General features: G+C 38.3%; 1 long non-coding RNA gene across 1 annotated transcript; it reads right to left on the reverse strand.

Moving 5' to 3' along the window:
• Positions 1–13: 13 nt before the first annotated feature.
• LOC139184826 (uncharacterized) lies at positions 14–11,897 on the reverse strand. Its single transcript, XR_011568340.1, has 3 exons — positions 11,748–11,897; positions 2,922–3,009; positions 14–726 (listed from the first exon to the last, which is right to left on the reverse strand). It is a non-coding gene; the product is annotated as an uncharacterized lncRNA (long non-coding RNA).
• Between the last annotated feature and the right edge of the window lie 9,738 nt (positions 11,898–21,635).

The following is a 21,635-nucleotide window of genomic DNA, read 5'->3' on the forward strand; positions in this document are numbered from 1 at the left end:
TCTGTGCCTCAGTTATCCTAATCTTAAAAATGATCTAATAATATAGGTTGATAGTGATGATTCATTTGAAATAAGAGATGTGAAATGTGACAGTTTTCATATTTTCTCCTCTTATTCTTTCCTATTTGTAAATGGCCACATACATTATATTCTACTTAAGTAGAACATGAATCATCAAACACATTTTCTCTGAATAACAGTTAAAAACTAGGGGTGGAGAAAAAAACAGAAAGAAGAGACTCTTCTATATTTAAGAAGTAATAGAGTTGATTTCGTTGCTTCTGTGAAAATGAAAAGAGCAGTGTATACAGTTCAGGAGGAAGATTTTGACCCCATAGAAGTAGGAAAATTCTAACAATTATAGCTTTCCAACCATTTAATGGCTGTCTCTAAAAGTGACAACCTTCTTTTCACAGGATATATTTGAGCGGATATTCATCTTGCAGGACTGTCAGAGGAGAGTCTTCTGGGTTGAGTGGGAGTTTAGACAACATGCCTTCTAACGGGTGTCTCAAAACACAGCTGCTCAATGTGAGAGCAATCAAGTATGACGTCTTTCTGGGTTTCATGGCTCTATTTATGCCTTTTTGAAGCTAAACCCTTGCTTGAAAAGGCCATTTTTTCCTAGAGAAAAGAGGACCATTCTTCAGTCAAGGGCATGTCTGAAGTTCAAGATCTTTAAGATTTCTTCACATATTAAACATTCACTGGATTCCAGGCATGGTCCTAGATGTGAAAGGGGAACAAAAAGGTATTTCCTTACCTGGATATTATTTTATTTATCTATTCATTCATATATTTGTCATTCTTTCATCTAAAATTACACCTTCTACCTGAATGTTCTAGTGAGTTTATGGCATTGTTCTAGGCTCTGGGGACACACAGATAGAGGCACTGCCTCCATAGATTTCACACTTAAGTGGGAGAGACTGACAACAGAATTTTACAAATTAACAGAATAATTTTATTTAACTCTGGTTTTCCTTTGTACTTTAAACAAAACAAAGGATAAAATATGAAATGTAAAGTGTCAGTCTGAACTCTCTTTCAAAAAGCAGGAGACAGTATCCGTCTTAGACCAAGTCTCTGGCAAGGCTGGAGGACAACAACTGCATCCTTGCCTTCCTCTCCTGCATCTCACAAAATGCAGCATTTGTTAGATCATTATCTTCGTGACATCTTCTTGGTGGGGTCTAAACTGTGATTGTTTAATTTGAACCTTCTTCAAAAAGGGTTCAATGAAGTACAATGAGATAGGTAAAATCACAGTTTTGTTTGGCAAGGCCCAGACCTTCATTATAATGAAAGCTTAGGGTTTCAGTTTTGAGGGTGACAGATCATTACTGCACAAGTTCTGTTAGTTAACTCCACTTTTTCATCTCTTTCAAGTTTGTCTCTTTGTCCATACTTGGATATGCATCAGAGAATGAATAAAGAAAGAGAAATGGGGCCACACTAATAACTAGACCTCGTAATTACTGAGTTCTGATGACATGCCGGGTTCATGGTGTGTTCTTGTGTACGTTATCCTAGGATTTCTTCATAAAAACCCACAAGGTGAGCATGATTATCTCCATTTACACTTGAAGAAAGCAAGCCCTGTGTCATACAATGTGACCCCAGCTCATCCAGCCAGAGACTGCAAAGGGGACAGTGGGACAGAGGCTCAAGGCCTTCCCAGCCTTTCCAGTGAATTTCTTCACCTCTTTCCTGCTGCAGCTTTTGGATGAAACGCAATGTGGATTTAAAGGGTGACTTTGTGTAATATGGCTACAGGGAGCTACCTGCCCTAGAAGTGTGTCACTGCGGGTAGCTTTAGCTGTGTGCGCAGCCACACAGCTATGACAGAGCAGCAGTTTTTCAAAGAGGCAATGTTGCAAGTTTCTCTTAAAAAAGGTTTTCTTTAATGAATATGCCTTTTTGTCTCACTAGGCTGTCAATTTCTTTCTGATTTTTCTCTCTGTGTTTACCTTAAAGAATAAATTCTTTCATCTCCCCTGAATTGGCTTAGTAATTTAGAGGAAAAGCTGGCTGATAAATCATCTCTGTATAGAAGAATGAAACTTCTCTTAATTCAAGGAAAATATTTTAAAGTAACTATTTTCTGCCCCCCTCAAAAAAAAAAAAAATATGAGAGGCTATTTCACAAGAATTCCTGACACAAATGTTAGGGTATATGATATTTCTAATCTCTAAATAGAGGCTATCATTGTCTGCATGATTTTACGTTAGTAATGAAAACCCAAGAAAATCAAGGTAAGCATTTTATATGTAGAAATATAATTGGGAAAATAAAAGAAAGGATGGTTAAGCCCCCAGATAAGAATCTGGAGGCAGACTATCAGTGGACAGTTTAATCTATAGCTGTCATCCTTGTTGTTGCTATTTAGTTGCTGCGCTGTGCAGTGCTTAGTTGCTAAGTCATGTCCAACTCTGCAACCTCATGGACTGTAGTCCGCCAGGCTTCTCTGTCCATGGGATTTCCCAGGCAATAATACCGGAGTGGGTTGCCATTTCCTTCTCCAGGGGATCTTCCTGACCCAGGAATCAAACCTGTGTCTCCTGCAATGGCAGGAAGATTCTTTATTGCTAAGCCACCGGGGAAGTCCAGCTATTACCCTTACTCCATTACAAATTCCTGTTCAAAAGTGCATTTAAAGTCTTTTCCTGACCACAGTATCTTTATAAGTATTTCTTTAAAAAATATTTTATTATTCTCATTGTTTTTTATTTTTGGCCATGTCGTGCAGTTTGTGAGATCTTAGTTCCCTGATCAAGATTGAACCCATGCCCCATGCATTGGAAGCATACAGTCTCTTTTGGGTGGGGGGGAAGGTGGGGGTGCAACTCAATCACTGGAAAACCAGGGAAGCCCCTGACCACAGTATTTAAAGTAATATCTGCATTTTCTATCCCTTTACCTGTTAAAATTCTTTAGCAATTGCCAATTGCTGTTTTAAGTATCTTCTTATTTGCTTATTGTCACATTTCCCCATTGGAATATCAGTTCTGCAACAGAGAAAATATTTTATTTGTTATTTTGTCTACAACACTTAAAAATGGGTCTGATAGAGGTGTAGGTATTCAGCATCTTTTTGATAAATGAATGACTGAATCAATGAAAGTACACCAATGTATTGCAACATAAACCTGTCTATTCAAGTACTAGAATATTATTTGTCTTATATATACTCTGTCAATAAACCTAGGTAACTTAAGTTGTGCTCAAATTTTGCACACACTTGTGTGTACATTCATATAAAAATCACTATGCCTTATTGTTTTCCACATTAGGTTATACATATAAGTATACGGAAGAAGATGCAAATAATACCATAGTATCGTATGGTTAGTATGATCACAGTTTAGAATCAATAAAATTGGAGCATAAGAACTGATATAACAGGAGGAAAAGGCCTGAAGGAACTTGACCATCTTAGTGAAGCAGGCTTGCTACAGTCTTTTTGACATCAGGCTTTATGTTTGGAGGAAATGTCCAAGTTATAATTACAAAGAGTTGAAAATGTAGTCATTGCTTTTTCATTAAATTTTAGTATAGACTTGATCCTATACTACATATCATAGTCTTACGGCTGTTACTTCTATGCTGTGTAAGTCAAAAATCAAAGAACATTTTAGTGTGCTTACTGATCCAAATACATGTTAAGTGTTGTCTGATACAAATAATGTGTTGTACGTTCACTTTCAGTTCATGAAAAAATTAAATATATAAATTTACTATAACTGCTCTTCGATCTATGCTCTTCCTTGTTATTTCCGAATGCCAAGTCAAGAAGATATTGGTGCCTAAGCAGTAGGATTTTAACCAAAAATGGAAACCGGGCTTCTCATGCTGGTGGTCCTTAGATGCTATTATTCATTGGCATTAGGTCTGTCATCCTGACAGGAAGCAGGAAGTGGATAGAAGGGAGCTTTGCAGGTTCTCTGCATCAGACTAAGCCTGGAAGAAGCTCATTGAAATGCACAATCCAAATTCAGTGATTTCAAATGAACCAAGCGCCAGAGAGGATGAAGGGGGTGCAGCCACCTGGAGAAAGACTAGCTGAGTCCTCACAGCCGGCAGTGCATTGTGGTTCCCAGCACCTGATCACTGTGAAACACTTAGGCCCACAGCAAGGTGATATATAGGAAAGATACCTGGGTTCAGGCCAGCAGACCTATGCACTAGAAACATCTGGACGGTAAGGCTTATATGGGGTAAATGTGGAAATGCTTTGCATGGAATTTAGCAACAGCTAATCTGCAAAAATGTCAGTTGTGTCTAATGGTACCTCCAAAATAATGGGTGTTTGAGGTGCAAACACCAAATAGTCAGACTGTACTTTATGGCTTCTAGAAATAAGGTTTTTAAATGCAGTTCACATATGTGCATAAATGTGTGCATCATGTTGGTGCCTAGGTCTCAAGAGTAAAAAATAATTCCTGTAACAGAGACTGTAAATAATGACTAAAATGTAAAGGTTTTGAAGGCTAGGATTATGGTGTATCCTTCTTTGGTAAGTCTCAACACCACCTAGCAGAAGGTTGAATATTGAATGATTGTCTGCTGAACCAGATTTAATTGATAGAGGAAAAAATATGAGGAGTTCCTGGTGAATTTTTCCATACATTTTCTGATTTACAGATGTTTTCCAGATTCTTAGAATAACAATCAAGAGGGGATATGCTATCTTGCAATAACAAATAACCCCCAAAGCTTACTAACCAAAAAGTTTTCTTGCACATTCATGTTCCATGTCTGTGGTGGGCCAGTTGCCCTCTGTTCCTCTTTGTTCTGGGACCTAGGCTGTTGGAGTGTCCCTGTTCTAGAATATTGCCAGACTTATATCAGAGGGACAAGAGTGTGGTGGAAATACAGGATACTTTTCAAAACTTCAGTTTTGATGTGTCACATGCTACTTCATCAGTCAAAGAAACTTACATGACCACTCTAGAAGTATAATCCTTTTGCTTGGGGGGGCAGTGCCAGTTTCATGACCAAATCTAAAGTCACAGGGAAGTAAAAATTTCCCCTAGCCCCCTCAGGACAGCAGCAAATACACTGACCAGTAATAAAGCTTACTACAGTATAAAATAGCAAACACCTTCTCCCAACAACAGAAGAGAAGACTCTACACATGGACATCACCAGATGGCCAACACTGAAATCAGATTGATTGTATTCTTTTCAGCCAAAGATGGAGAAGCTATATACAGTCAGCAAAAACAAGACAGGGAGCTCACTCTGGCTCAGATCATAAACTCCTTATTGCCAAACATAGATTTAAATTGAAGAAAGTAGGGAAACCCACTAGACCATTCAGGTATGACCTAACTCAAATCCCTATTGACTATAAGTGGAAGTGACAAATAGATTTAAGGGACTAGATCTGATAGACAGAGTGCCTGATGAACTATGGACGGAAGTTCATGACACTGTACAGGAGACAGGGATCAAGACCATCCCCAAGAAAAGAAATGCAAAAAAGCAAAATGACTGTCTTAGAAGGCCTTACATATAGCTGTGAAAAGAAGACAAGCCAAAAGCAAAGGAGAAAAGGAAAGATATACCCATTTGAATGCAGAGTTCCAAAGAATAGCAGAGATAAGAAAGCCTTCCTCAGTGATCAGTGAAAAGAAATAGAGGAAAATAATATAATGGGAAAGACTAGAGATCTCTTCAAGAGAATTGGAGATACCAAGGGAACATTTCATGCAAAGATGGGCTCAATAAAGGACAGAATGGTATGGACCTAATAGAAGGAGAAGATATTAGGAAGAGGTAGCAAGAATACATAGAAGAACCATACAAAAAAGATCTTCATGACCCAGATAATCACAATGGTATGATCACTCACCTAGGCCAGACATCCTGGAATGCGAAGTCAAGTGGGCCTTAGGAAGTATCACTACAAAAAAACCTAGTGGAGGTGATGGAATTCCAGTTGAGCTCTTTCAAATCCTGAAAGATGGTGCTGTGAAAGTGCTGCATTCAATATGCCAGCAAATTTGGAAAACTCAGCAGTGGCCACAGGACTAGAAAAGGTCAGTTTTCATTCCAACCCCTAAGAAAGGCAATGCCAAAGAATGCTCAAACTACCACACAATTGCACTCATCTCACATGCTAGCAAAGTAATGCTCACAATTCTCCAAGCCAGGCTTCAACAGTACGTGAAGCATGAACTTCCAGGTGTTCAAGCTGGTTTTAGAAAAGGCAGAGGAACCAGAGATCAAATTGTCAATATCTGCTGGATCATCAAAAAAGGAAGAGAGTTCCAGAAAAACGTCTATTTCTGCTTTATTGACTATGCCAAAGCCTTTGACTGTGTAGATCACAATAAACTGTGGAATATTCTTCAGTAGATGGGAATACCCGACCACCTGACCTGCCTCTTGAGAAATCTATATGCAGATCAGGAAGCAACAGTTAGAACTGGACGTGGAACAATAGATTGGTTCCAAATAGGAAAAGGAGTGAGTCAAGGCTGTACATTGTTACCCTACTTATTTAATTTATATGCAGAATACATCATGAGAAACGCTGGGCTGGAGGAAGCATAAGGTGAAATCAAGATTGCTGGAAGAAATATCAATAACCTCAGATATGCAGATGACACCACCCTTATGGCAGAAAGCAAAGAAGAACTAAAGGGCCTCTTGATGAAAGTGAAAGAGGAGAGTGAAAAAGTTGGCTTAAAGCTCAACATTCAGAAAACAAAGATCATGACATCTGGTCCTAATACTTCATGGCAAATAGATGGAGAAACAGTTGCAGACTACTTTTTTTGGGCTCCAAAATCACTGCAGATGGTGACTGCAGCCATGAAATTAAAAGATGCATACTCCTTGGAAGAAAAGTTATGACCAAACTAGACAGCAAATTAAAAGGCAGAGACATTACTTTGCCAACAAAGGTATGTCTAGTCAAGGCAATGGTTTTTCCAATAGTCATGTATGGATGTGAGAGTTGCACAAAGAAACCTGAGCACCAAAGAATTGATGCTTTTGAACTGTGGTGTTGGATAACACTCTTGAGAGTTCCTTGGACTGCAAGGAGATCCAACCAGTCCATCCTAAAGGAAATCAGTCCTGAATGTTCATTGGAAGGACTGACGTTGAAGCTGAAACTCTAATACTTTGGCCACCTGATGTGAAGAACTTACTCATTTAAAAAGACCCTGATGCTGGGAAAGATTGAAGGCAAGAGGAGAAGGGGATGACAGAGGATGTGATGGATGGATGGCATCACTGAGTCAATGGAGTTGAGTTTGAGTAAAGTCTGGGAGTTGGTGATGGACAGGGAGGCCTGGCAAGGTGCAGTCCATGGGGTCACAAAGAGTCGGACATGACTGAGCAACTGAACTGACTGACTGACAGTTTAAAAAATGAAACCAAATATCCATCCTGAAAATAAAAGCAAATTAAAGTTAAAAAAAAAAAAGAATTCCTATACTACCTTCTTGAAATGTAATGTTTAAACTCAATTAACATCACAATAGTTTTATACACTTTATACTTTTATATTTGTGAGGATATTTTGTGACCCCAATGTTTATTTGTAATACTAACTCAATATCTACTATCTTCTTATGCTAATTTTCAACCTTTCCTCACTTTACTGAAAGTCTGGTTCTCCATAGTTAAACTAAGAAAATCCACTTAATAAGAAATTCAGCATGTCATCTTGATTAATGAAGAAAATGGATGGAAAATTCTCGAATATCACTCTTCCAAGTAGTGCCTACTGCAGATGAGGACTTGAAATCTCTCAGCTCAACTTAGCATCTCCTTTTTGTCAGCTACACCAGAGTTGAGTAGTTAGCTGAAAACTCATTGATGGTAGTAAGTAAAATATTTTTGTCACAAATTATAAGTAAGTTACCTTATTTCCCATGAAGGTTTATCCTAAGAACCATGTCGTGCATCCTGCCTAGGAATGTTAGCTTTATTTTTCTATCAACATTTAACCTTCTGCCTCTTCACTACACTCCATGAACCAGGTAATAACGATATCACTTATTTTGGTTTCTCTTAAGAAAGTGTTTTGAAATTGGTTCACTCCTTCCTGCCACTCCCCCTTCCCCTCTGCTGTTGCTTACTCAGAACTTATAGGAATGCAACCACAGCCAAGTTCTCCAAATGAGGTGTGATTGCTTTCCTCAGAAAATTACTTCACACTTTAATTATTTTTTCTGACATTTTCACCAATAAATAATCACGCATTTTCAAACAGCACAACATAGAGTGTGAACTCTGAGCCTGGAGGTTAGGAAGTCCTTCATTTATCTCTGTCTACATGATCTGAGTTATTGGTTACTTGCTTTTCAACGAAGACCCATTATAGAAAAATTATATTCCAAGGTAGTCATGTCTAATGAATTTTGCTTAATCTTAGCTTACATTTGATTTGCTAAATTCCACTCATGGCATATTTCTCTCCCTTTTTTTTTTTTCCATGGGTAGAAGCTGCAGATTTCCCTGAAAAGCTATTGTAGTTCAATATGGCTGTCTTCCTTGACATTTACATGCATCTCAACCTTATTTATTTTTCTGCATAGTACCTAGCTGCCTGGCTAGAGAAATGAAGATCGCACATTCAGCAATTTATGCAATCCCAGCCACAAGACTATTTTACTGTCTGTTGAATAATTAGCAATGTGCGTGAAGATAGAATATACAGTAACTTGCCTGACTTTGGGCAAAAAAGATTAGAATGACAAATAGTCAGACTCTAGGGTCAAATGCTTTGCCAGTAGTTGCATATGTTTATGCCAAAATACATAAAGAAATGTCACTTCAGCACATGAGTGATGACAAACACTCCAAGTGGGGCTGCAGTTCATCAATCATTTCAAATGTGCAGATTGGGTTTACCTATATAAACAAAAGCAATAAAACTACTCAAAGCCTCACCTTAAACAATTCAAGCATGACATAAACACTGTTACTGCACAGTCAAGCCCCATTTTACTTGAGAAGCAGTCAGAAAGGACCCGGCAAACTGTGATTTATTAAGATTAATAAAGCACGTCTTTAATAAAAAAAAGTTCGGCTAATATTTTGCATAAATATGGGAATCTCATTCAGCATCGTAGCACATCAGAAAGTATATGCGGCAGGGAGTATGATTAATGAACCTTAAAACTGTGGATTCACAGTCATTCTCAACAAAGTTTCAGGTTCAGGGTGGGGAGCAGAGAGAAAGCTTGAAGCAAGACTCCACAACAGGTAGGTTGCTCTGGGCTCAATTTTAATGATTCATTAAAAAGAAGGTGACTTAATAAAACTATCACATGTTTTCAAGTCATTATTTTCTCCCCAGGATGCTTTTCGAAATATGGATCTTTTAAACTCCTGCTAATGTTTTTGGAGAATGAGTACTATGTTTTTTTCCCTCCTTGATAAAGAGAAGGCCAGAAATTTCAAGGTCGTGGATTACAGAGCAGAACTGAAAATCAGAAGTTCATTCAAGGTTACAGACCTTGAATTGGGGTTTGTTTTTTTGAGAAGGTGCATTGTCATCATGAGGAATTATAATTTGCTCATGTACTTACATTCTTGTTTTCCTCTTCCACCGGAGTTGCTGTGTCTGACACTAATTCTATGATTGGCTCTTTAGAAGATATAGAACAGATGTGTGAGGCAGCAATACCAGTGTTGTATAATTAAAAAAAATTCTGCTCAGAGAAGGTAACACCATCTACAAATAATGATGGCTCTTCTAGGTCTGCGCATAGACAAGTTAAATGTTTCAGATCCTGACATGAGAGACTCGGTTTAGTTGACTTGTATACTCTCTCAAATTTGAACTCAAGTTTAACAAAAATGTGAATAGGATTCTCTCTTAATTTCATTGAATTTTTAAGGTGTAATTGAATGACAAAGGGGAGAACTCCCTGTTCTGGGTATAATTGAAAGATCAGATGCTTCTGACAAGTTTTTCTTCTGATTTGGCCAATTTAGTAGATTCTGAGGAGTTTAAAGAATTCAGAGATTTACCCCCATATCTGAAGTGAACCAAATCTCTTATAAGAAGTCATTTTGTTGTTCTTGCCTCCTAAGTGGTGGAAGCAAACTTGGTGGGCTTGGAGATATTTCTCTGATGGTATGGGAAAGCAGAACTGACCTGATGATAATATTTAAACAGAAAAGTTGATTGAAATAAACTTTTCAAACACCCCCAAAATTATAGAAAAAATAAGAAATACATCCTTAGGGATGACAAAGGAATGGTTCTTTAAAATGACTATTTGGACATTCATATGCTATTACTAATTTAACATATCAACAGTTCTCCACAGTCCTTGGAAAAAACAGTGCATTAAACTACAATGAGTATTACCTCACACCAGTCAGAAGAGCATCATCAAAAAATTTGCAAACAATAAATGCCAAAGAGAGTGTGGAGAAAAGGGAACCCTCTTGCACCTTGGGTGGGAATGAAAATTGATATAGCCACTATGGAGAATAGTTTGGAGGTTCCTTAAAAAGCTAAAAATAGAACTATCATATTCTATGTGCCCACTACTGGGCATAAAAAAAGGCACATGCACCCCAATGTTCATCGCAGCACTGTTTACAATAGCCAGGACATGGAGGCAACCAAACGTCCATCCACGGATGAGTGGATAAAGATACAGTATATATATACAACGGAATGTTACTCAGCTATATAAAGGAATTTGAGTCATATATAAACATAGGTAAATATAAATATATGTACTTATATTTATATAAATATAAATTTGAGTCAGTTGTAGTGAGGTGGATGAACCTAGAGCCTGTTATACAGAGTGAAATAAGTCAGAAAGAATGAACAAGTATGTTAAGGCATATATGTGGAATCTAGAAAAACAGTATGGATCAACCTATTTGCAGGGCAGGAATAGGGAAGCAGACATTGAGAACATATGTGTGGATATGGTGGGAGGAAGCAGGGTGGGAGGAATTGGGAGATTGAGACTGATATATATATATACACACACTGTGCTCATTCACTCATTCATGTCCAAACTCTTTGCAACCCCATGGACTGTAGCCCTCCAGGGTCCTCTGTCCATGTGGATTCTCCACATGTGGAGTGGATAGTCAGGCCCTCCTCCAGGGGATCTTCCCAACCCAGGGATTGAACTCAGGTCTCCTGCGTTGTGGGGCAGATTCTTTACCATCTGAGCCACCAGGGAAGCCCATATATATACACTACCATGTGTGAAATAGACAGCTAGTAGGAACCCCTTTATAGCACTGGAAGCTCAGCTCAGTGTTCTTTGGTGACCTAGATGGGTAGGATTGGCAGGGGTTTGGGGGGAGATCCAAATGGAAGGGGATATGTATATACATATAGCTAATTCAGTTCATTGTATGGCAGTAGTTAACACAACATTGTAAAGCAACTATACACCAATAAATTAAAGACAACAACAATAACAAAAAGAACAGTCTTTTGTAGGGGCTGTTGCTTATATCATAGGATGTTTAGCAGCATCCCTGGTCTTTACCCATTACATGCCAATAGTCTCTGTTCTTGAGCTGTAACAACCAAAACTGTCTCTCGACATTGCCAAACATCCTCACAAAAAGGGATGGGGAGCAAGACCACCCATGCGTGGGAAATACTGGCATAATGAGAAAAGGTATAAATGTCCATGCGTGAGTATGTTATTAAGTTAGTAACTGCTGAGGTATCTGGGACTCTGTTTTGCTGGGGACCCTCTGAAGTGCATAAAATGAATTCTAATTTGCTCACCTTCAGGATGGAAGAAGGCTGTATTTAGCCATTTTCTCACATCTGTTGTTTGTCAAGGATCACGCTATGAGGAGTTGACTCCTTGTACCCCTTTGTGCTTATGTCAGAATGGCTTGGTTAGTTCACACAGGCATCTCATAAGACATCACAGAAGACCTGGGTCAAAAATAAGGAGGTGGTGTGAACAGGTGTTTCTGGTTATACCTGTGCCAGATTGGTTGATGACACAGCCATGGTTGGAATAGAAGGTAGATAGGGGGAAGTTGTGTCCAAAGTGTCACATACAGCCCACAGACACATTGTGCTACTATTCTAGACTTTTGAACTTTTGAGGGGCACAGCTATGGGAACCACAGGAAAAAAAATACTTTGGATTGCAATTCAGCGCTCTGGTCATTATTTTTCCTCTCTGTATGCATTGAAAGACTTATTTGAGTGTATATTGGAGAAGGCAATGGCACCCCACCCCAGTACTCTTGCCTGGAAAATCCCATGGACGGAGGAGCCTGGTGGGCTGCAGTCCATGGGGTCGCTAAGGGTCGGACATGACTAGGCGACTTCACTTTCACTTTTCACTTTCCTGCATTGGAAAAGGAAATGGCAACCCACTCCAGTGTTCTTGCCTGGAGAATCCCAGGGACGGGGGAGCCTGGTGGGCTGCCGTCTATGGGGTTGCACAGGGTCCGACATGACTGAAGCGACTTAGCAGCAGCAGCAGCATGGGTGTATATGTGTAACATATTTGTTTTATGTATGTTTAGAACATACTTGTTTTATCTGGAGAAAACAAGAGAACAACTTGAAGGGCCAAGGAGACACGGAAAGTATCCACAGGGTAGAAAGTGCCAAAAATAGAGATACTGCACTGAAATTAATATTCACCTTAGTCAATGACTTGGGATTTTGCCCTTTAATTCATGCTTTTAAAATGCATTTAAATTATATCAGGTAAGAGAAACACATAGAATTTGTGTCAAATTTTCACAGAGTAGTGAAAAGTGAGGTACATAAAAATAATACAAAAAGTATAAAATCCAATTAAAATTTCCCAGGAAATTTTCAGCCAGAATATATTTAGTAAAAAAAAAAAAAAAGACATAATCACAATTTTTCAAAGAAAATTTACATTCGTACTTGATTTTGTTTCTTTCCTAAAATAAATTAGTTCATCAGATGTACATTTCACTAAATGCTATATATTTACAATGCTAAAAGATAAGAATGTATGCATATATAGGTATACACCTATGTGTGCATTTATATACATGCTCAGAATTCTCTCCCACTTTTCATTTAGCTTATTAAAAATGAATACAAACAGACTCTGAGCTCCAGGACCCTCTAAGAGCTTATAGCCTGTAGCAGCTTTCAAGATATAACTGTCTTCAACCAGAGGAGTTCTGACTTCTCGGTCAGACTGTTTGAAGTTTCCAAGGCTTGGGGAGAGGGTGGTCTTTTCAGAAAAAGCCAGCATTTCAAAGAAAAGACATACCTTTTTTCCCCCTCTTTAGTGCCAAGATTTGAAAATCGCTCTGAAGAGGTGGGGAAAGATCTTCCCTTTAAAATGTAGTATTTCTCTGAAGAGACCCATTCCTCTGCTTGGCAGACTCCCCACGTGTTCTCTGACAAGTTCTCTATGCTAAGAGGCTCTGGGTCATACCCCGAACCAGCTATTTGAACTGGGTTCTTCTTATAATAAAAACTTAAAATCAGTTATCACGAGAGTCCCATTCTGCAGGAAGTTTATTTTCCCAACATACGAATTGTGTTGGAATGACACCCATTCATTGGTTAAAGTAGATTATTTATTTTAAATACCTATAATCTACTTTTTCTATCTGTATTTGGCAATTCTTATTTAAAGGGAAGATGTAATTTAAGTTTTGTTAAACCACAGTACATTGTAATATAGTATTTTTCTTTCCAAATCCCCAATGAAACCTAGTGTCTGGAACCTTACCTGACTTTGGCCAAGCGAGTTAACCTTTTGAGTTGGATTTTCTAATCTGTCAGATGAAGCCATGTCACAACTTTGTTGTGGAAATTAAATGACATAGTGTCTATACAGTATCTGGCACAGAGAAATCATGGTCTGTGTTAGTATCCGCAACAGTCATGAAATATCCCTTTACTGCAGCATTTCAAGCCTCATTTTCTTTATTTGCGAAACAGCAAAGAGCACCTACTTAAGAATGTTGTGGAAAGAATAAATAAAGGAATTAATAGAAGGCAGTTGGCACAGGACTTGCTTGATGATAATTGCTCCATGTGTACTAAGTAAGGAGTGGTATTAGTTAAGAGTAGTTACATAACAACTTTGTTATCACCTAACAGATCTAAGGAGCATCTAAAACATGTATGATATTGTGTTAGGTTATGGGGGTTGGAGTGTTAGAAATCATTAGTGTTTTCTTTTAAGTGTTGAAATTTTAAAAAATTATTTATTTATTTGGGTGCATTGAGTCTTAATTGTGGCATACAGGATATTTGTCATGTCATGAGGGATCATTTTCGCTGTGCATGGACTATAGTTGTGATTGGGGTGGGGGCAGTCTTAGTTACTCCGTGGAATATGGGATCTTAGTTACCTAACAGGGATTGAACCCACATCCCCTGCATTACATGGTTGATTCTTAACCACTGGACCACCAGAGAAGTCCCAAGCATTGGCTTTTAAGGACCCAGGGCATATATGTATGGGAGATAAAGACTATGATGAATCAGTATATCATTAACAAATGACTAATACAGACTTTAAGTGACATAGGAGTAGCAAAGAAGGAGAAATCATTGTAGGAGTATTTCAGGAAGGTGACATTTCAGTTAAGAAGAATTGACAAAATGATAGTAATGTATAATGTGATTTGGGGAAATAAAGGATCGACCAATTTGTGTAGGACAAGAGATCATGTAAGGGACTCATGAGAACCAAGGCTGGGAAAATGAGGGATTCAATCATGAGAAACCTTGGGGCCAGGCTGAGAAGTTTTACTTTCTGGGTCGGGGGGAGAGAATGTCAGTGGAAGGGGTTAGAAAGACTGACACATAGACAGAGAATTAGGAAGATTGGGAACAACATATTTCATTTTTTTCCTTGAAATTTCTCAGCCTATTAAAAACTCATCAACAATAAATATATGAGCTGGTAATTATTGCTTATTTATAATTTCAAATAGAGCTCTTAAAGTTTAATTTTAAGAAATTGACTTTTCTAAAAAATATTGCAAAGTATGTACCTGGGGTAACTAGTTTTCTCTCTAGTTCACGTGGGGACACATTTCTCCTCTCTCTGCCCCCTCTTTTATCCTCTCTACTTTTGTCTTTGTCTCAGAGAGAGATAGAGCCTTTTATTCAAGAAGAGTCCCCTTGTGAGAACTGAATAAGAATAACTAATAAACTTCTGCAACAGATTATAGAGTTTTTGACAAAATTAACAGAGCACTCTAGGAAAAAATCAGGAGGAGACTAAAGGTCAAGGAGAATAAAGAGAAAGAAACAGAATCAAGTGGTACGCACCATACCAATTTGGAAGAACAAAACCAAGGAGTAGACATTTGAGCTATAAAAATAAAACTAGCTCTACTTGTGTAAGATTAAAGCTAAAAAATTTTGAGACAAAACATAACCAGGTGAAGTCTTCCTTTCCTGGAACTGTCCAGTGTAACTTGGACATAGACAAGCATGATCACCAATGGTGTACTCAGTCAATGAACATGTATTATCAAGGATCCTTTTATACTCCATTCTATGGGCAGTGGTAGAAAAGATTTGCCCTCAGCATTTAGTCATAAATTAAAAAAATGAAAAGATAGATGTCTTAGCTTGCTTGGGCGGTCATGACAAAAGACTGTAGATTTGGTGGCTGAAATATGGGAAACCTATATTCTCACACTTTTGAATGCTGGAAAGTCCAAGATAAAAATTTCAGCAGGATGTGGTTCCTGGTGAGGGCTCTCTTACAGGCCTGCAGATGACCACCTTCTCTTTATACTCTAATATGGTAGAAATAGAGAGCTCTCTTGTGTCTTCCTCTTTATACCAAGCCTCAGCCCTATGGGGTCATTTAAACTTAGTGACTTCCTTATAGGCCCTGTCTCCAAGAACAGTCACATTGAGGGTTAGGGCTTCAACATATGAACTGGGGTGGAGTGTGTGGGCAAAATTCAGTCAATGGTCCAAATTATAGTTTGATAAATAACAACCAGTGTGTCTTTGAGTTGATCATTTAAACTTCATGAGCCTCAGATCACTCACGTTTAGCAAGGGGTGGGATGGAGGAGTATTGCTGAGCTAGACATTTCTGAAGATGCTTTTAGATGTAATATTTTCAGATTCCATCATTAAGAATTTTGGCATAAATTGGCTTTATAGATTCATGCAATCTATCAAATAGTCAGACTGCAGAAACAAAGAGTAATCTGAAAATGTCTAAGAGATGATCAAGCTTAAAATAAAGCAAGAGAAAAGGAGAGAAACTTTGGTGCAGCCAATAGAAGTGCAATTGCAAGTATTATGGTATTGCTGCCAACAGCTGGAAAGGGGTGATGGTAGCAGCGGATGGACTGGGCTAGTGGGCTTCAAGTTGAGATGTGATTGCTCATTTAGTTAAAAAAAAAAGCCTGGATTTTTGTTGCCAAAATTCTATCCTTTTTGGAAAAAAACAAAACAAAACAAAACAAAAAACAAACATTCTAGTCAGTCTTTTTATATGGGAACAAAAGTGCAATACCATCTTTCACAACTGGAATTTGACTCACTCTTACCATTAATCTTTGGATGCACATTTTTATTGAGAACAACTAATTCTTTGCCAGTATCATTGCCAGTTTGGTGAAATTCAGATCACTTTCTATAAACAAACTACAAAACTAAAAAGAAACAATTACAAGGAACTTGCCAGAGAGACATCGATAATGATAGGGATAAATCATGTTCAAGATAATTTAAACTTGTAAGTGAAGGAGTAATTTCTAGTTGGTGGAGAAACTTTGAAACTTAAGCATTTTGGGTCCAGTGAAAAAAAATATGACAGTGACTGTTATAACACTTTTTTGTACTACATTGAATTCTCTAATATTAGAAAGCCAAGAACATATTTAATAAAGCCACTGTTTTCTGTTATGTTAGAGCTACCAGAATCCATGCCCAGACCAAAAAAACCAAGGTCACTGACAGCACTGAGGAAGAGGGAGAGGCAGTTCTAGAGACAAAGGTGAGAAGCTCAGCAGTGCAGAAGTAAGAGATACTGGATGGATTTTCTCCACCCAGCATCCTAACTGGTCAGTAATAATACCTTCTGCCTCTTTAAGGTAACTATTTATTTGCCCTGCGATGGACTGAGAACATTTGCTTTAGCTTAAAGGAAAAAAAAAAGAATGTGTGCTCTAATGGAAGAATCAAATTATATCAGAAAAGGAAGCACTTTAAGCTTTATTGCTGTAGATCACTCTGCCTCCAGCTGTGAAACTGATTGATGTTTAAAACCCCTGAGGCACTGGCAGCTGTGGTAGCTGATTCAAATAAGAAAAAAAAATGTATGTGAGTGTGCATGTGGGTGTGAGTGAATGAGTGTGTAAGCATGTGGAGGCGGGTTAAGAAACTAGGTAAAATTTATTTTCATAACTATCTAAAGATTCTCTGTAAAATTCTTCTAAAATGGATGGAAAGAAACAAACTTAAATTATTTAATAGATATCTATTTAGATAAAATAAAAAATGTATGTATATATATTCCAATGAAGAGTATACTGGGAGCTATATAATCTTTCTATATATATATATGTATATATACATATATACATCTGTCTCTCTCTATATATATGTGGGTATATATACATATGTATATATATGTTTGTGTATGTATATATACACATATAAAGAGAGAGAGAGAGGGAGAGAGACAGATGAGAGAGAAAGAGAGCTATGTGGTCAATTAGATGAATGCTTTGCTTTTATGCCACTAAAAAAGAAGGCAGATGAGTAGTTAAAGAATAAACGTTAAGGTTCTCGGTCTTATTTAATATATACTAACCCAGTTTAGGACAGGGAAAGTTTCAGTAAATGATTGCAAGGTATAATTGAATTGAATCAGAAAGACACCTAGAGTAGAAGGAATGCTTTGCTCTTGCTTTCCTAATGCTAGGCTTAGACCCAAGGAATATCAAATATATGAAGAAGAACAAGGCACTGCTGGGAGGGACTTTTACCCATCAAATAACAAATATTTGTTAAATGTCCACGTTTCACCCAGAATTACACCTGGAAATGCAAAGGCTGGGTATGGATAATTTTTTGCCCCCATGTTCTAGGTGAGTACCCAAGGATAACATACATATTGGGTTTACATTTGCATAAAACACGTCATGCCTTTAACTATCTCCTGAAAAATCCACAAGTTTCCCCCACATGTCCACTCTTTTGTGCTCAATCCAAGAGAATGAAGGTATGATATGACAAAGATACTTTCCTTTTTATTGGAGTAATGGAAAAAAAATGAGAGTAGGTGTTTGTTGTGTATGTGGGAAATCCTGGAGTAGACAATATTTGAAGGGAAAGAGATATATTCTAGGAGCTACAATGTAAACTTCTTTAAAAATGTGATTAAAGATATGTTTTTTAAAAAAGAAAAGAAAACCTCTCAACCAGGTTCGATCAGTTAGTATGAACTGGTTAGAGCTCTCAGCTGTAGGATGAGTTCTTGAAATCTCAACTATTCATAAGAGTATAATAGTGTTTTTAATTGGACCTCTTAGTACTCTTCAGTGAGCACTTTTCTCAGAGGAAAAAACCCTCCTAATCCCATTATAAACCTGCAGTTTTCTTTCCTGCTGTCTGCTGAAGGCTTTCTACACATAGACTTCAAGATTTTTCAGCTTACCTCTTTTTTTTTTTTTTAATAATTTCATTCTTGCATGGTGAGTTAAATAGTTTAAATTGATTTCTGAGACCTATCAGCCTGGAAATTAATTTAAAAATTTATTAAGAACATTTCAAAGGAATACTTGTGCTTATTTTTTCTCACCCTCAACTTTCATATTATTTCAAGTTCCTTTCCCAGAGCTTGTAAACAGAGCCCTCAAAAACAGAAGAGAAATTCATTAGTTTTATCATCAAAATAATTGTAAAATAGCATCTTGGTTACATGGACAAATTCTCCTCTAACCTTCCTAGTGGCATAATTAAAATGGAGGAGAATATGATCATTGTGTCAGATGTATCTTTAGTGATTCTGTTTTTCAGGTGAGATATTCTTTGTTTGTATACTGGATGTGTTAATATTCTCTTGAAGTTCAGGTGACAATGCCCTGTTCCCTTTCTCCTCACCCTCCAATAAGAACATTAGTTCCCCATTACTTTTGGGGGTCAGGTCACTATCTTCCATGGCACATTTAATTTCCTTTTGATTCCTGTTGTTTTAGTCACTAAGTCATATCCACCTCTTTTGTGACCGGATGGACTGTAGCCCTCGGGGCTCCTCTGTGCATGGGTTTCTCCAGTCAAGAATACTGGAGTGGGTTGTCATTTCCTTCTCTAAGGGATCTTTCCGATGCAGGGACTGAACCCACACCTTGTGCATTGGTAGGTGGATTCTTTACCACTGAGCCACCTGGGAAGCCCTGTGCTTAGTTGCTCAGTCATGTTCGAGTCTTTGCGACCCCATGGACTGTAGCCTGCCAGGCTCCTCTGTCCATGGGATTCTCCAGGCAAGAATACTTCAGTGGGTTGCCATACCCCCATCGGGAAGCCCTAGCTGGGGAGAAATCAGACTGACTATGCTTCAACAATAGTGTCCTGTCCAGTTTCAATATAAGAAGGGTTAGGAATAAAAATCTAGTTGCAGGGCAAACTACTGGTTTTAAGGCTGCATTTGTTTAAAAAATACACTGTTTTAAATGTGACCTGGTGTTGCTTAGTGTGTCTTTTAGGGTGGGAAGGGCTGAAGCTGCAGCAAGACTCTGCTAATTACCCTTAGAGACACTGCTACCCATCAGGCTGCACTTTTGAAACTATCCTCTTCCAAATCGGTCCTCAGAAGTAAAGGTAATTAAGCTTCCAGACGTTCAGTAACCCACAGTGATGTACAGAAAACATGATGATATTTGGAAAATAAACAACCCAAATGTACTCACTATGGAATGTGGAACTCTATTACTGTACCCCGTGCTTTCACACTTTCGCATTGTTTTTCCAAAGGTTTCAACATTCGTTGTTTCACCAGATCTTTTGTTCCTTCAGCAGATATTTGACTGCCCACTCAAATTCCTTTCTTTTTTGCTAGCAACTGGATATATATAGTGGACATGATATCAGTATATATAAAATTCTGCACAGTTATGAGGTGTATATTATAGCATGGTGGACAAATATTGAATACCTAACTATAAAGTGAATACCGTGAATATAATAATTATAAATGTTTACAAAAAGCTTGGGGGACCTGATCTTGTTTTGTCTTTGTGGATCCTGAAGTTTTCTCTGAGGAAATGGTATTTAACTGAGATCTCCAAACAAGTAGGACTTTGCTAGTTGAAGGGCTGGTGATGTGATAGCAATGCCTCGAGCAGAGGGAGATCATGTGCTGAGACCACACAGAGGCCAAGGCGGACTGGCTTCTTCTGAGGAAAAGGAGGTCAGTGTGGCTGAAGCCTCAGGAGTGGACAGAGAAAGAGAAGCTGCTTCTTACCTCTCCCTGTAAGGAATGTGAACAGGCATCCTCTACATGTTTTCACCAATGCAGGGGGTGAAATTGGTCATATTTTCCCAGAGTCTTGGTGCTTTCTGTCCCCCAGCCCCTCCCTTCCTTCTCTATACAGTCTTTGAATTTCAATCGCATTATCTGGTAGCATTTCTGGATTGTAAGCAATAGAAATGTTCACTGACACTTAAAAACAAGAACTTTATTGGAAGGAGATTGGGTGACTTTCATAACTGAATAAACAGTTAAATAACCAGGACTCAGTTAGAGAAAGAATGAGAAGAGTTCCAGAGAATTCCATAGTAGCAACTCAGGGAGAGTTCCTTTGGGCTGCAACATCAAATGGCCCACTTTTTACAGTGTAATATCCTAGAGTTTGGCCTGGTTTGGGCTAAGTGCCTATGTCTGGGTTTAGCAGAGGTAAGGTCCAGGGATTGCCAGTTCCAAGATAATTACATGAGAGGTGGGAAGGGATATTGGGCACTTTGGGCACCAACTGATTGCCTCAAAGCAGGTTGTTACCTCCTTTGCTGCCAGCTAAATTCCCATTAAAGAAAAAAGAAAAAAAAAAAAAAAAAAGCTTTCACAAAGGAAGCTGAGCGCTAAAGAATTGGTGCTTTTGAACCGTGGCGTTGGAGAAGACTCTTGAGAGTCCCTGGGACTGCAAGGAGATCAAACCAGTTAACCCTAAAGGAAATCAGTCCTGAATATTCATTGGAAGAACTGATGCTGAAGCTGAAACTCCAATACTTTGGCTACCTGATGTGAAGAACTGACTCACTGGAAAAGATCTTGATAATGGGAAAGATTGAAGGTAGGATGAGAAGGGGACGAGAGAGGATGAGATGGTTGGATGGCATCATCGGCTTGATGGACATGAGTTTGAGCAAGCTCCAGGAGTTGGTGATGGATAGGGAAGCCTGGTATGCTGCAATCCATGGGGTTCTCAAAGAGTCAGAAATGACTGAGCGACTGATCCAAACTGAACTGAAACTCCAACTTAGTGTTTATTGGCTGCTTCATTCTCAAGTAACTGCAGGGGATCTTTGAGTCTATATCTTAGGTGTAAATCTCTTATATAAATTCAAAGACTTTGTGTCCCTGGGCTTCTGGCTGAGCTAGTGACCGGAGCCCTGAGGAATCTAGTATTCCTCAGACGATATTTATGCTGAGTCTGTATTCTGGGAAAGTGA

This window comes from Bos indicus, chromosome 9 (assembly GCF_029378745.1).
Source record: "Bos indicus isolate NIAB-ARS_2022 breed Sahiwal x Tharparkar chromosome 9, NIAB-ARS_B.indTharparkar_mat_pri_1.0, whole genome shotgun sequence".
NCBI lineage: Eukaryota > Metazoa > Chordata > Mammalia > Artiodactyla > Bovidae > Bos > Bos indicus.